We start from the raw sequence: 16100 nt of genomic DNA, 5'->3' as shown, positions 1-16100 counted from the left end.
TTGGATCTGAATATCTACAGAGTTGATGTTCTCCTTTGTAACTTTTCCTCAGACAACACAGAAAGTAATTATTTAAAACCTTCCATGTGTTACCCAAGCAATAAAACATAAAGTACAATAGTGGAAGAGAGTCAGAACAATGCAGCTGTCTATGCGGTGGCAACTGAACAAAAAAGTTTGAAATAAGTTTTATGTGTGACTCAAAATAGCTAAATGATGTGTTACTTTAATGCAGTTCTTAGAGACAGTCAAAAGTGTGGAGTGTAGAAATGATGGAAGGGGTCCAAACCACATCAAAGAATTCACCTTCACCCAGCTCCTAGTTTTGAGCAACACAAACAATATCCAGTGATACTAATTAAATATCAACATTATAAATGCTCTGCTAAGACGCAATCACACTTTATATATATTAGAAACAGAGATATGTGATGATGACCAGATGGATATAACAGAAAGTGTTGCCACGTGTTTTGCTGAAGAAAAAAATCTTTATTCAAATGATGAAGCAATGTCTCTGCTCCCACCTGAAGCTCCGGCATAAATATACAGAGCCCACTGGGAGACACCATAAGGGGACCCAGGGACTACACCTCAGCTCTTACATGCCTTGGCTTGACACTCACTGCACATGCCTTAACTTGACACTCCCATGGTTCCTCCATCAGCACACTGCTCACAGCATCTGGATACATGCACCCATGGACAGCTGTGAGCAAATATTCCACATGTCATACTGTGGGTACCAGTTTGAGATGAGAAGCAGTCAAGGCTGTAGCAACTGAATATGTGTCTAGACATGGAGAGGTCAAAGAGAGATCAGCTAAAGCGGGGGAGAAGGGGATGAGGGATGGCCTCACTGAAGTCCCCAAGCCCAGCTATCTACTGGAAGACACTCGGGAAACAAGACAGGCAAATATAAGGCACCATAAGTAAACCACACATTAGGTTTTAAAAGGAGAAATCTGCTCTCAGCAAAAGTAGGCAGAAGCTCATTGGCTTCTCAGCCACCCAAGTTATGGTTGGGACATTGTTTTCAAACTGAACAATGACAGAAAAATAAGCTGGTGAATATATACATACACACACACACACACACACACACACACACACACACACACACACACGGTGTAGTGCTTCAAAGAGACTATAAAACTACTATTCTTTCCCACAAAATACCTGACTTGCCATGGGTAAATGATACCTGGTACTAAGGACTGGGGGTTATACTTCTGGTCACCACTGAGGGATGTGGGTCATTGAGGGAAGGGGGGTCACTGAGGGATGGGGACCACTGATACACAGGAGCACCCAGATCTTCAGCACCTGTGGTGTAAAGACTCTAATGGGTGAGCTATTTCAGCTTGACAAAGAGACATGTATCATAGACACAGTAATGACACTTTAATTGCCTGCTTAATCTTGGGTTAGTGAACTGAGACAGCAGAACCCAGTTGTCGTGAGAGGACATGTAGTGTTAGCCTGGTCTTGCAAACCCAGTGCCCCAAAGAACTCTCACCAGCCTCCATATTTTCAGAAGACCGAGTTGCTACACTTACCATCAATATTCAATATTTTTCCTCATATAATTTTAGTATAAGAAAAATTAAATTGGAACAAGTAATAAAATTTTGCATTATTTTACTATGGAAAAACAATAAAGTTCTTAAACGTACTGAAACTATAGCCTCCACTGAAAGACCACTTTTGTCGCTATTAATGGGAATATTCAGTAACCAAATATTGATTGCCTGCATGTTTTAGTCAGGGTTTCTATTGCTGTGGACAGACACCATGACCAAGGCAAAATTCTTATAAGTGACAACATTTGATTGAGAATAACTTATAGTTTCAGAGATTCAGTCCACTGTCATCATGGCGGGAAGCATGTCAGTGTCCAGACAGGCATGGTGCTAGAGAAGGAGCTGAGAGGTCTACGTCTTCATCTGAAGGCTACTAGGAGAAGACTGGCATGGCAGCTAAGAGGAGTATCCAAGCCCACCCCCGCAGTGACACACTTCCTCCAACAAGGCCACAACTACTCCACCAAGGCCACAACTAATAGTGCCACACCCTGGACCAAGCATATCTGAACCACCACAGCTTATGACTGCAACTTCAGTCCTTGTCCTTTTCTGGCCAATCCTGCACCAAGCAAGATGGAGGCTAAAACTACAAATCCTGCAATTTCATAATTAGAAGTTGATTTATAACACCTGGGTTCTGGCCAATGAGCTATAACAAAAATTTAAGATTCATTTCTAGAAAATAATTTCCCTCTGTATTCAAAGATCTAGAGGAAGAGAGACCTCACCCTATTTTAGATTTTGAATAGTCATATTTACTCATTTTACCCTAGCTGTGAAAACAGTGTGATTAAATTCATCTAGAGTGGTTATAGCAAACTATCTGAAGCTCTATTTACAAAATGTCGAAGAAGTCCACTTAGCTCATGGTCCTAGAAGTTGCAGGTCCACAGCCTGGACCCCAGCATCTTCCTGCATCACGGCAGAGGGTATCACAGAGTGAGAGCAGAACAAAGGCACTAGCTTTCAACTCTCTTCCTCTTCATAGACAGCACTGGTCCTATCATGAGTCCCTACTCTTATGACCTCATCTCTTCCCCATTATCTCTCAAAGACACCCCTCTAAAAATCCATCAACCTGTGGGTGCAGATAAAGATTCCTGTGCACCTCAGAGAGAAAACTCAAACCTTGGCGTGGGGTGTGGGTCAGACACTGATTTCCCATTAAATAATGGTTGATGGTGAAGCATGTGTCTAACCACTGTTCCCATTGCCCTGGGGCTTACGAAAGAGGCAACATAGTAATAACCAATGAGAGATTTTCCTACACAGGGACCTGACACTCCCTAGGCAAGAGTCAAAATAATAAATGATTTTACACTATTTCTAAATGGGGGTAAGGCCTCTATCCATCTAAAAGTGTCTTTCCTCACTCCTGAAATTTTATACACACACACACACATACACATATATGTATATATATATATATATATATATATATATATATATATATATATATATCCACACCATGTAGCTACATGAAAGTGGGAATGGATGGGGGAGGGGATTCCTCACTCTATTTCCCATTGTAATACAGAGTCATGTGACACATACTGCTGCCATACATACATTGTGTGTCCATACATAACAATGACATATAAGACAGTGGTCCCATAAAGTTATATCATCCAATAACATCATTTCTGTAGGTATGTTTAATGATGCTTACATGACAAATGGCCCAATGACAGGCTTCACAGAACATTCCTGTTGCTAAGCAACATATATCTACCTAAGCTGGCTTTCCCAGGCATCCTACATCCCAGGAGCTGAACCAGGGATCCCATTCTGCTGTAATTGTTCTGCCCTTTGGAAGAGATGAGAGAAATTCATTTCCTCTTGAACTGTATAGACTGGAAGCTATGGTGTGGGATTCATGAAGGATCTTAGGAGCAGGCTTTCTGAAATACCACTGAGAATTCCCAGGGAGTCATGTTGTCCACATCTACCTTCTGATAATAAGACACAGTCATTTTAGGACGTGGTGTTTGTGATGGAGCAATTATATGGCCCCCATAGGGAGAAAGGCTCCTATAACCCCAAGGGTGACAGGGGAAAAAGACATGAAACACAAGTTCCCTGGGCATCGCTGAACCACTGAACTGCCTTTTTCAAACACTATTGAGACAGTAAATGCCCTGACTTATTGAAATCACACTAGGCTAGATGCATGCCAGCCTCAGAGAAAGGTTTCCTGGTTCCTATAAATTCACACAAGAAGATCTTTCATATTCCTTCCTCCCTTTCTTTCTTCCATTCTGCTCCCTTCACATTTTCCTTTCTTTTCTTTTCTCTTGTTCATGAAGCATCTGTTTTCCATAAGACACATCACTAAAAGTAGGTTTCCCAGAATTAGAGTGACTTTATTTTAAAGAAAACCCCAAGTCTTGGCATCTAAAGATCAGAAGTAAAGGAGTCAAGAATTGGATATTTGTTAGATTCATATCCCTTTTATATCACAGAACAAGTGAAAGGAGACAAAAAGCCCCCTGTGGTCAGGAACAAATTTGAAATCAGCTCTCAGATCCCAACAGACCATTTTACCCTTCTGACGTCCCCTGTATCCACCCTCACACCCCCTCTGTCTATCCTCACACTACCTCTCTCCACCCTCATACTACCTCTGTCCACTCCCACGACTCCTGTGTCCACTCTCACACCCCCTCTGGCCACCCTCATACCACCTCTGTCCACCCCCACATCCCCTCTGTCCACCCCCACATCCCCTCTGGCCACCCTCACATCCCCTCTGGCCACCCTCACACCACCTCTGGCCACCCCCACATCCCCTCTGGCCACCCCCACACCCCCTCTGGCCACCCCCACACCACCTCTGTCCACCCTCACACTACCTCTGTCCACCCCCACATCCCCTCTGGCCACCCTCACACTACCTCTGTCCACCCCCACATCCCCTCTGGCCACCCTCACACCACCTCTGTCCACCCCCACATCCCCTCTGTCCACCCCATCCCCTCTGGCCACCCCCACATCCCCTCTGGCCACCCTCACACCACCTCTGTCCACCCCCACATCCCCTCTGTCCACCCCCACATCCCCTCTGGCCACCCCCACATCCCCTCTGGCCACCCCCACATCCCCTCTGGCCACCCTCACACCACCTCTGTCCACCCCCACATCCCCTCTGTCCACCCCCACATCCCCTCTGTCCGCCCCCACATCCCCTCTGGCCACCCCCACATCCCCTCTGGCCACCCCCACATCCCCTCTGGCCACCCCCACATCCCCTCTGGCCACCCTCATGTCGCTGTCCATGGTACCAGGTTTCACAATGGGAGTAAACAGGCTGCTCAAGGGTAGTGTGGGCATGAGGGCAGGACACGAAGATGAATGTAGCATTCATCTCTTTCGATTTCTGAAAAGATAATCCCACCTGTAGTGGGGCATCCAAGAAAGAGAAACGAGCTGCTTAGCATTGATGATACTTCCTACAAGTTTGTTCAAAGTCATTGCCCGACCTTCCCATCAGAAGCTAATGCTGAGGACTTGCAGCAGCTTAATTCACCAGAGAAACAGCCAAGGCAGCTGTCAATTAAGCAGAGCTAAACTCTATTATCAAATACAGGAAGAGGGGCACACCTGGTTGGGGTGTACTGTCCAGGTTTGTGGTCTTGGACACTTGGGTAGGTCTGACCAGGAAGTTGCTAAGGGATCCTTGCATCATGTGTCTAAGTATTTCTTGCTCTCTGTCTACAGAATACCATGGACTGGGGATATTGATCAATAGACATTTATCCTCTCACAATTCTGCAGTCTGAGAGATCCAGGAGCAAAGTAACTCTTTAATTGATCTCACTTAACTTTCCTTTGTAAAGACTTCTAGGCTTGGGTCTGTTGGTGATTCTTGTTACTATAATTAAATACCACAGTCCAGATACTTTATAGATTAGAAACTTGTTTAATTCGCAGTTATCAAGGCTGACAACTCCAAGATCACAAAAATAGCTTCCGTGAGGCCCTGAGTTACGTTGTAGGATGGAGGAGGGCCCGTATAGTGTGATGGCCACTGTTGACTTTCAGCTTCACAGAACGTGGGATCACCTGAGAGTCGAGCCGCCGGGTATGCTTATGGGGAATAATCACAGTTACGTCAAATGATGGAATGCCCATCTTAATGGTAGGAAGATGCCATTCTCTGGGAAGAATGTTCTGTATTGCATGAGTGGAATGGGGAGCTGAGATTCACCTACTCACCAGTTGTTCTCGGCCTCTTTGCTGCAGATGAGATGTGACCAGCTCCCTCAAGCTCCTGCCACTACAGTTCCCTTGCCCTGATGGGTGGTAACTTTGAACTGTGAGCTAAAAATCAGACTTTTCTGCCTCGAGTTGCATGTTCAGAACATTTTATCACAGCATCAGGAAAAGAAAGCAAGACAAAATTTGGTACTGAGAGCTAGGGCCATTGTAGTGATAAAGCTGACCATGTGGTTGACAGGTCTTTGAACTGTTTTGTGGCTGGAATATGAGAGTTTCCAAGTTATTGTCTCTTTATGACAAGTTCCTAGGCAAGAAAAAAGTTGGGATTGGATGCATTTTACCTAATAGCATGGTCATAAGCCAATGGGGACAAGGGGCAGATGATTATGGATTAAAAGTGGTGTATTTGGTTGTTGAGTTGACAAGGAGTGGAGGCATAATTGTTGTTCTTAATTACCAGCCTGACAGGATCTAGACTGGCATGGGAGATGAGCCTCAGAGTTTGTCTGTGGGGGCTACCTTGATGTTCTTTTACTTGAGAACACCCATGTTAGTGGTTGGTGTGGTCCGTTCCTCACGCAGTGGATCATGCACTGTACCCATGAAGAAAAGGAGCTGGCGTGCTTGCACAGATGGATCTTTGTTTCTCTCTGCCTCTTTTCTGTGTCTAGAGTGTGACCAGCTGTCTCAAGCTCCTGGGTTGTGAGCTCCCCCACAGCAACGGTTATAACCTTGGACTGTGAACCAAAATCAGTTTTTCCCTTTGGGTTGCTTTTGTCAGAGGGTTCTGTCTCAGCAACAGCAAAACAAGTTAAGAGACACCATTGAGGCAGAGAAAGAAAGGTAGTTCAAGTCTCTCTTCCTTTTCTTATAAAGCCACTAATACCAGCATGTGAGCGCCTCCCCCATTCTTTCAGCTGACACTCATGATAGTTTAGTCATAGTTCCCCAAGGTCCCACCTCCAAATACCATCAACACATGAATCTGGGGATTAAATGCATAAAACAAACTCTTGAAGGGCACATTAAATGATATCATCCCATTTCCAAATGCAGCAACCCTCAGGGGTAAGGATTCACTAGATTTTAGAGGAGAGAACATATCCTGTCTCACTAAAAAGCATGCCTTCCTCACTGTTGAGTTTCTGGCCATTTCCCACAGCACTTTTTTTTTCAGAGCTGGGGACTGAACCCAGGGCCTTGTGCTCGCTAGGCAAGCGCTCTACCACTGAGCTAAATCCCCAACCCCTCCCACAGCACTTTTAATTCTCTGTGTAACTATGTGTAAGTCCTAGGGCATGTAGAGGCTCTTTCTGCATCTGACTCTTCTGTACATCCCTTGCAAGAGTCTCTCCATCATGACAGAATGAAGCCTTTCCTTGCTTCCTCTGGAGCATTTCCCTATCTCAGAAATGTCTGAAGGAAAAGGCAAACTCTATGCTTCCTCTGTCTCCTTGGGTCTTTGAGGAACTCAGGAAAAGTGGCTCCCTCTCTGCTCATCTCTGCTCTGGGGAATGGCCATACACTACCAATGGTCCACTCCCCAGGGACCCAACTTAAGCCATAAAAACAATTGTACCACCATCTTTTCTGCTGTCCCCAGGACTTCTTCCACCTTCTGGGTTTATCTCGATTCCACTGGCTCTGAGTGAGATGTGAATATGCGCTGATTTACTTCTATATCTGTTAAAACCTCCAGAACTTCTGAATTCGAGCTTGTCTTGATAGTCTTTAGAGGCAACTGTGGTAAAGAAGGTGGGAAGGGTGGGTCCTCATCCACTCTAATTTATATCCTTGTAGGAGGAGAGCACGAAAGGACACAGAAATAAGACAACCATCTCCACAGTAGAGAAGGTCTTGGGAAGTCAAGTCTAATGGCATCCAGTCTCAGACTTTAAGCTCCCAGAGCCTCAAGAAGGTTCATTTTGGTTTTAAAAGCTACCAAGTCTGTGAAATCTTATTTTAGAAGCTTAAGGGAGCCAATATGGATGTCAATGGGCTTCCCAAAGGATGCTTAGAACATGGATGTCAAGGGCTTCCCAAAGGATGCTTAGAATAATAGTAAAACGAGTTTTGGATAGCATAAGTTTAGGCACATTCATGACCTTATTAAACATGTTTACTGCCTAATTATTTCCCTAGAAATTATCTTTGAACAATGAAAGAACACACATGTATATTGTATGTATAATTCTGAGTTAGTGAAGACTCTCTAAGTCATGTTTTCACATTAGGATTAGTGATGGGAAACTGGCAAGGATGTTGCTGTTGGAAACCAGAGACCAATGGTCAAAGGAAGGGCTTACTGTCTGCCCAGGCAGAAAGAGTCTAACGCAAGGAAGCATTCTGTATGACTTCTTCCGGAATCCATGTTCCTGCCTTAGGCAGCCTGGAAGGCAGCCTGGAGCAAGTGACTCACCCTATAAACAAGCACAAGGCTAGAGACCGCCCAGGTTCTTGCCTCAGGGGCTTTGCCAGGAGGCAGAGAAGATATTTCCTCTAAACAAAGTGCTCATTACAGGGAGGGATGAGCCATCTACACACACAAACTGGAGGGCCATGACGTAGAAATATTACCCAGCAAACATCCTGCTACGGGGCAGGAAGTCATAAACTAAGCAAATTTTGTTTATATTTTATAGTGTGTCTTACACCTGGGAATGGATCTTTAGAGGATGTTCTGATACAGAGAATTTGCAAGTTGTAAGGCTGAAATAGATCTAGCAGCCTCTGTGTGATTTAAAAAAAAAAAGAGTTTAATTGATAACATCTAAGTTACAGAACTAATCTGATGCCCACTGACTGAGGAACAAGGAAAACATTGTGTCTATTCATTATGGAATTTTATCCAGTTGTAAAGAAGAACAAAACTATTATCTACAGGAAAGTGCATGAAACTGGAGATTATCATTTCAGACTAATTAAGCCTGTCTCAGAAAGACAGATATTGTGTGTGTTCCTCTTATTTTGAGTTCCTGAATTTTATATAGCTATGGAAAATCATTTATCAGATCATATATACAAATATACACAGAGAGAGTGAAAGTAGAAACAAGGGGAACGTAGGTTGGGGCATATGCTCAAAATACATTATCAACTTGTGCCAAATAGCCTCCTGAAACCCAGTTCCATGTGCACTGAACACACATCAAGTCTTCAAGAAGAGTTTCTCATTATGAAGAGAAAATGTTCATGACATCTGCGGACCCAGGGAAGTGGTCAGATACTCCAAGTGCCTCCCTCGCAGGCAAAGTGGTGACAATGTGGACAGCTTCAGCAAATCTGAGATAGCATCTTTCAGAAAACAATCGACTGCAGGCATAAGGCAATGGCCAGACTCATTTTTAAGTAATGCTCCTCTTTCAGTACACTTCAACACTCTGAACACTGTTATAGTCCTGATCCTTATGGTTTTGGAGGCAACCTTGAGAAGAAAAACTAAAGATTAATTTCTTCAAGTGTTTGTGTGCGTGTGTGTGTGTGTGTGTGTGTGTGTGTGTGTGTGTGTGTGCTCCATGTATGTGTACCACCAGAGACTGAAAGAGCATGATGGATTCCATGGTCCTCATGGGATAGGGAATCATCAAATGCCATGTGAAACGATGGAAACAGAACCCAGATTTTCTGTAAGAGCAGTGAGTGCTCTAGCCACTGAGTTTTTCAGCAACCTCCATAAACCATTATTTTAATTCAGATCTGTTAGCTGTCTACTAGTGCCTAGCAAGTTGCCACCAATTTTATGGCTCCAGTAGCATGCATAATTAGTTTTCAGTTTCTGTGGGTTGTGCTTTTCCATGAGATCCATCTATGTTCTCTTCTCAAGGTATCCCTGGTAACATCGAGATGGTGGTTGGGCTATGTTCTTATCTGGAGGCTTGGTAGGGATTTATTTCCACATTCATACAATCTTAGAAGGTAAAGTTGAACACAAAAACATATTGTCAGTTAACTGGGTCTATATGCTGGTATACCAACATTGACTATAAATGCCACTTTTATTTCCTCAGCTGAAGTGATTAGATGAGAGTTGTACTCAAGCTGTGCAAATACATGGCTTGGGTATTTCCTTCTCTATTCTAACTATCCCTAGACCTATGCCTAGAAGCTTCCAGCCTCTGTACAAAGTAATCTTCCAAGCTGACTGATTCAAACTGGCTCCTCTTGGCTTCTGACTGAATTGTTCTGCCTGGCCTCATCCTAACTTTGACAATTTGTTCTAATTTTCTGGATCCTTCTTGTTCCCTGGCTCATTCTGTCTTCACCTGTATCTAGCGTGTTTTCTCTGTAACCTATCTCTGCAGAACTGTCTCTGCGAAACTGCCATACCCTCACACCACACCACACACACACACACACACACACACACACACACACACACACACACCACCACCACCACCACCACCACCACCACCACACACTTTTTTCTCACTCTCCCTGCTTTATATGTAGCCTCTCTCCCTCTGCTGTTCTCATGTGAGTTGAGCATATCCTATCTCTGACTCATTCTGTCAAATCTTTCTCTGATTTGCCACTTTGTCTGACCCTCAATTAGACACCACTTTCAAACATGGCTTCTTCCTTCTACAAACTAACTTTACCTTCATTGTTAGGAATTAAAGACGTGTACTAAAGGTGTGTCTATATTCCAGCCAGATTATACTGTAATCCAGGGTGTGTCTGCTTTCTTGCAGGATCATATCTTTGGATGGGATCCCTTGCCAGAGCAGCTATGTTGCTGGATTAAAAATCTTCTACAATTGACCTGGTATACCAAGCCAATGCCATTTTCTGTCTCACATGATCTATTTTGGCCTCAGAAATGTCATTGTCTTGCCCATTTGAAGGCTAGGTCATCTCTGAGGACAAGACTTTCCAGAGTTCTGGTTGTCCCCAAAGTCACCTGTGTCCTCTTCCAAAGCCAAGAGCTCTACCACTTGCCTCAGTGTCTGTGGTCAAGTCTAACAGGCAGAGATGTGACAGGTACCTACCTTCTATATTGCAAGGCATGGGCTATAGCACATCAGTCAACAGGAGCTTACAACGGGCAGGGTAAAACATCATGAATGCAATCAGCTTTATGACTCCCTAGAAGGAGAAGTGAATTCATTTGTGAAATTTAAGTTTGAGTCAGTTAATATCCATGGGAACTCTTCCAACTTCTACTTACATAGGTCATTCTATGTGGTCTTTATTAATTCAGTTGTTTTCATGTAAAATTTGAGTAACTGTCTCTCCAGGCAGCTTCCTTTAAGAGGATATTTTTCCTGAATATAAGGCAATTTGTTACATAAAAGACAGTAACATGCTTATAATAGTTATAACTATTATTTTTAAAAAACTATGTCTTCTTACAGTATTTCTTTTCCTTAAAGTTATTTTTTTAACTTACGTGTACATGTGTGCACCTGTATGTGTGTTCATGTGTGTGTTCATGTGTGTGGGCACATGGGTGGAGTGAGTGAGCTTAGCCCAGAAGACACTGTGAGACCTCCAGGAGCTGGAATTACCAGCAGTTGTGAGCCTCCCCATGTGGGTACTGGATGTGAGCTCCAGCCTTCTACAAGACAGCAAATGCTCTTAACAACTGAGCCTTCTCTCCAGACCTGTTATTATATTCCATGTGTGGTTTGTTATGCCACCTTCACAGTTTACAGAGGTAAATATTACTTACTTTTATGTGTGTAGAAAAAAATAGAGGCTTAGAAATTTCAGAATTGGCCATGGTACACAGACAGAAGGCATGGAAATGAAATCTGGGCATGTCACCCAAAAATGGCTTTCATCCTGTCCAATGCAGTTAAAAGAAAAAGGGAAATGGGCCTGAGGTTCCCTTTGGTGCCCCCGAGACGTGTGCAGCTGTGGCTGAGGCGGCCTCATTAATCTCCACATTTATTATTGACAGAGGAGAAAGAGTGAGCGAGCACGCTGACTGCATCACAGCTCGCTCGTTTCCGCCTCTCAGCAGTCAACCTCAAACATTTTTTCCAGATCAATATGTATAGATCATTTTTTTTCTTTTCTGTTCCATTCCTTGCACTTCAGGGTTGGGACCTTCTCTTCTGAATCATGTTACATGTGGCATGAGACCTGGGGACAAGCATCATCTACCCCCAGCTCTTGACTCGACTGTCCACTCTGTCACTGAGTCCTTCTTTTCCACGGAAGCACTCTTCTTTGAATCTCATCCCGTTAGGCTCTGGCACTAGCCCTGTACTACAGTCTTAGAGCCTCTCTAAGGTCTACTTTAAAAAGCTTGGTCCCCAGCTTTATGTGCTGTGCCACAACACAGAGCACAAAGCAGTAAAACCCAGAGGCCGAAAACAAAGCCAGTGAAGCCCCAAGCACAGACGATCTGTGCTCATTATAAGCAGTCACAAATGTCTGGCTCATTAGATATGCCTTGCTCACAGGTACCTCCCAGCTGGTCACTATTACTGACGAAGCGGCCCTTCACCCTTTGGGGGAATACTTAATTCACAACTTCCTCACCTCACAGAGGGCAAGGGAGTTTTCCAATCAAAACCTTCACCTATGTCTTAATTTTTGGTTACATGACATGAATCTGCCAAAACCTAGTGGGCTAACTCATAAAAATGGCGTTTGTGCCAGGTGGAATATAGATGTAGCTGGCGTGTATAAAATTCTATACTGAGAGCCTCCTTGTTTATAGCACATTCTCCAATCACAGTGGTTAATAGAAAACTAATAGTGTCACCTTTGTTTGAAGTAGAAGCCGGGTTGCAGAAAGCTGGAAGAATTCGCCCACCTTTGTACAGCTAGTGGGTACCACTTTTATTTGTGTGATGCATTATCTCTTGAGATGCAGGTAGACTGAGCAGAGATGAGAGTGCTCAAAACCCTGCTGTATAAAGTCAAAAGGAGATGGAAGTGTCCATTTTCACTAAACGGGAACATGAAAGTCAATGCCAGCTTGGCAGGCACAGTAGAGAAATACCTGCATGGTGCCTAGTCAAAGGAGGGCCACTGAAGAGGAAGGGATAAGGAGATGAGCATTCTGGAGTGACAAGAGCCTCAAATAGCCAGCCGCAGCCTCAATCTGCCCACAGCCTGTGATCTTGACCAATGCACAGGGGAACACAAGATGGGAAAAGCCCTGAGCTCTAAATCTCACTCTGGAATTGTGAGCTAGTCAGCCGAGCAGGCTACAGGATGAGCATGCAACGTTGGGACCCTGACTTCTTCTCCTCAGTCCCTTCCACAGCCTTCAGTGCTCAGGATACAGCTAGCACGTGGCGCAAGACAAGTGTTCAATGAAAGGATGTTTTCTGCTTTATGTTGAAGAGAAGAAACTCCCAGAAATATATGGTGATACCCACCAGAATGTGCCTCAAGCTCCAGCATAACTGACATACCACACTTTGACCCATCATCTCTGTGTCCCTAAGCTTCTCTCAGCAACAGTCTGTCACTAAGGCAGACACAGGGATTCTTACCAGCCCTGTAGAACATTCTAGATGCTTCAGTGTAGCAGTTAGGCTGGATGGATAGATAGATAGATAGATAGATAGATAGATAGATAGATAGATAGATAGACAGACACATACATACATACATAGATACATAGATGATAGAAAGATAAAGATATAGATGATATAGATAGATATTGATAGATGATTAAATATAAATATAGAAATAGACAGAAATAGTGATAGATAAATAGTTAGATAAATAGGTAGATGATAGGTAGATAGATGATAGAGAGAGATAGATAGATAGATAGATAGATAGATAGATAGATAGATAGATAGATAGATGATACATACATACATACATACATACATACATACATACATACATACATACATAGACACATACACACACAGAGTCACACAGAAGCCCTGTATTCAAACTCATCTGTGCTGAATCCTAGTTCCAAGACCTAGACCGATGCATATGTTGGTGCTACATGTTGAAAGACCCTCCGTCAGATTTCCCTGTGGTCCCCAAGCTTTCTGATCTGCGCTGCCCGAGTATCCCTATCTCTCTTCTCTAAGCACTGTCACTGTTCACTCTGAGACATGCAAAGACTTTCTCTAGAAGATTGCTTGCATGTTCTGTTACACAAACTTAGAAAAAAAAAAGCCCCAAATGTTTTCCATTACACCACCGTGAATCCTAGCAAACAGCTCAGTAGCGGGACCACCTTTGCCCCAGGAAGATCAACCACTCAAGCAGGGTGTTTCCTACTGGAAGCAAATGCTTACGAGGGGCCCTGCCACCTATAACCACTGGCTCAAAACTGCAGCCATCACCCCTCAGATCCAACGACACCCACAAACACAATACCTTACTCGATGCTCACAGAGACTTTGTGTCTGCAGTCTGAGGGACCCTGTTTGGGGCAAAAGGACCAACAGTCACCCTTAAAAACATCCTCAGGATCACTTCGTGTATTGGAAATTTACAGGGATGGTTTTGGATGTTTGGGTCTGGAATTACCAAGCTCACCCCCAGTGGTAGTGGGCACCATGAAGCATGGTGGTGCCTAACATGGCAATCCAGGATCCCCAACACTGGCAAGCAGATATCCTGGGGAAGAGTGGGCTGCATGAGGGGAGATGGAGCGGGTCTCCGGCTTACGTCAAAGGGTTTGTCCAAAGCTCTGAATCAGGAGCCAAATTAAGATCATTTAAAACTCATTTCCCCTGAGAGGAGCCCCTTCCAGCTGCTAGAGATACTACAAATTAGATCAACCCGGTGAAAACTGGTTTGGAGGGAGTTCCCTAATAAACTCAGAACAGGTCCAGGACATGGCCGATCTATAGCACCCCAGATGCTCACCCAGAGAACTCCAAGCAGCAGATCACAGAGATGCTCACATTGATGGTAACATAACCCTGATCATACTAGCAAAGGAACAGAGCTGATGTGCTATCTAGTAACAGAAGTACAGAGGAATAAAACAATCTGTATAAATATATAGAAAACGGTGTGTATAAATATATAGAAAACAGTCTGTATAAATATATAGAAAATGGTATATATATAAATATATAGAAAATGGTATATATAAATATATAGAAAATGGTATATGTATAGAAAATAGTGTATATAAATATATAGAAAACAGTGTATAAATATACAGAAAATAGTATATATAAATATATAAAAACAGTATATATAACAATATAGAAAGTGGTCTACATAAAATATAGAAAATGGTCTATATAAATGTATAGAAAATGGTCTATATAAATATATAGAAAAAGGTATATATAAACAAATGTATATGACTTTTCATCCATAAAAACAAATGAAACTACTTCGTTTTCAGTACAACGAATGGATACAACTGAGAGGCATCATATGAAGAAAAGCAACTCAAACTCAACAAACATCGCATCCTCTCTGGTCTGTGGATCTTACATTTATACAGAGACATAAGCTCATCATGAGTACCTGACCTGACGTAGACATGAACGTGTCCAGAAAGACAAAGAGGATTAACGGGAGGCAGGAAAGAAGTCAGGGGTAGAGTGGCGTGGTCAAAGTGTAAGATATATTTCTATAAACGCATCCTTATGAAACTCACTGCCATGGACAATGAATGCATGCCAATAAAAACAAAATAACAACAATAAAAATAAAATCGTTTCCCTCCGAGAGCTCTGCCTGTCTGACAGATCCGTCAGTCTCTCTGCCACCGAACACTGAAAAGCAAGGAGCCAGTCACTGGTAGGGCTGGTGGCACGCGTCCAGTGACCTTCATTGGGCGTCCAGAGCAGAATGAAAGATGTCCCCCGCACGCCTGTGGTGACACCTCTGAGTAGAATTATTCACGTCCAAGGCAAGCTGAGGAGTGGGGTCGTTCCCTCCCCAGTCAGGAAGAAAGCCTGGGGCGTTTGTACCAATGGCAGGACACGGTCTCATTAATATTCATTTTCCTGGCTGCCACAGTGATCAGGGAATGTTTGAAATTGTTTACTGCCAGGGTCTTGCCAAGGCTTTCTGTTGTAAAAGCTGAATTAACAACAGAGGAGAGCAGTTCTCACTGCTATTTCCATACTGAGTACAGAGAAACTTCGCATCTAATAAGTTTTCCAACCGTGTTAAATTGATGTCAGTAATAAAAGGGAGCCTGGACCATTAGCACCCCATGTACATTAACTGTTATTATGAATATTAACATTAGTAACTCTACTTTCATTTTAACATTCATATTCACACATACACAGAGATACATACATACATACACACATACATACATATACACACAGAGAGGCACATATATCCATACATTTATACATACACACAAAAATACAGAGTCACATATAT

The 16100-nt window shown here is 43.3% G+C and overlaps 1 long non-coding RNA gene across 2 annotated transcripts in view; it reads left to right on the top strand.

Moving 5' to 3' along the window:
* The window catches only part of LOC108352313 (uncharacterized), a 54654-nt gene extending 39222 nt beyond the window's left edge, over positions 1-15432 (top strand). The window contains exon 4 of one of the 2 annotated variants that reach the window (XR_015633354.1): positions 15100-15432. This is a non-coding gene — a long non-coding RNA (uncharacterized LOC108352313). The remainder of the gene's footprint in view (positions 1-15099) is intronic. The other variant, XR_015633355.1, reaches the window with a different exon arrangement.
* Positions 15433-16100: the final 668 nt, after the last annotated feature.

The sequence above is a fragment of the Rattus norvegicus genome, chromosome 11, assembly GCF_021556685.1.
Source record: "Rattus norvegicus strain SHRSP/BbbUtx chromosome 11, alternate assembly SHRSP_T2T, whole genome shotgun sequence".
NCBI classification, from domain to species: Eukaryota; Metazoa; Chordata; class Mammalia; order Rodentia; family Muridae; genus Rattus; species Rattus norvegicus.
The sequence above is the reverse complement of the archived record's forward strand: the minus strand, read 5'-3'. Positions and strand labels throughout refer to the sequence as shown.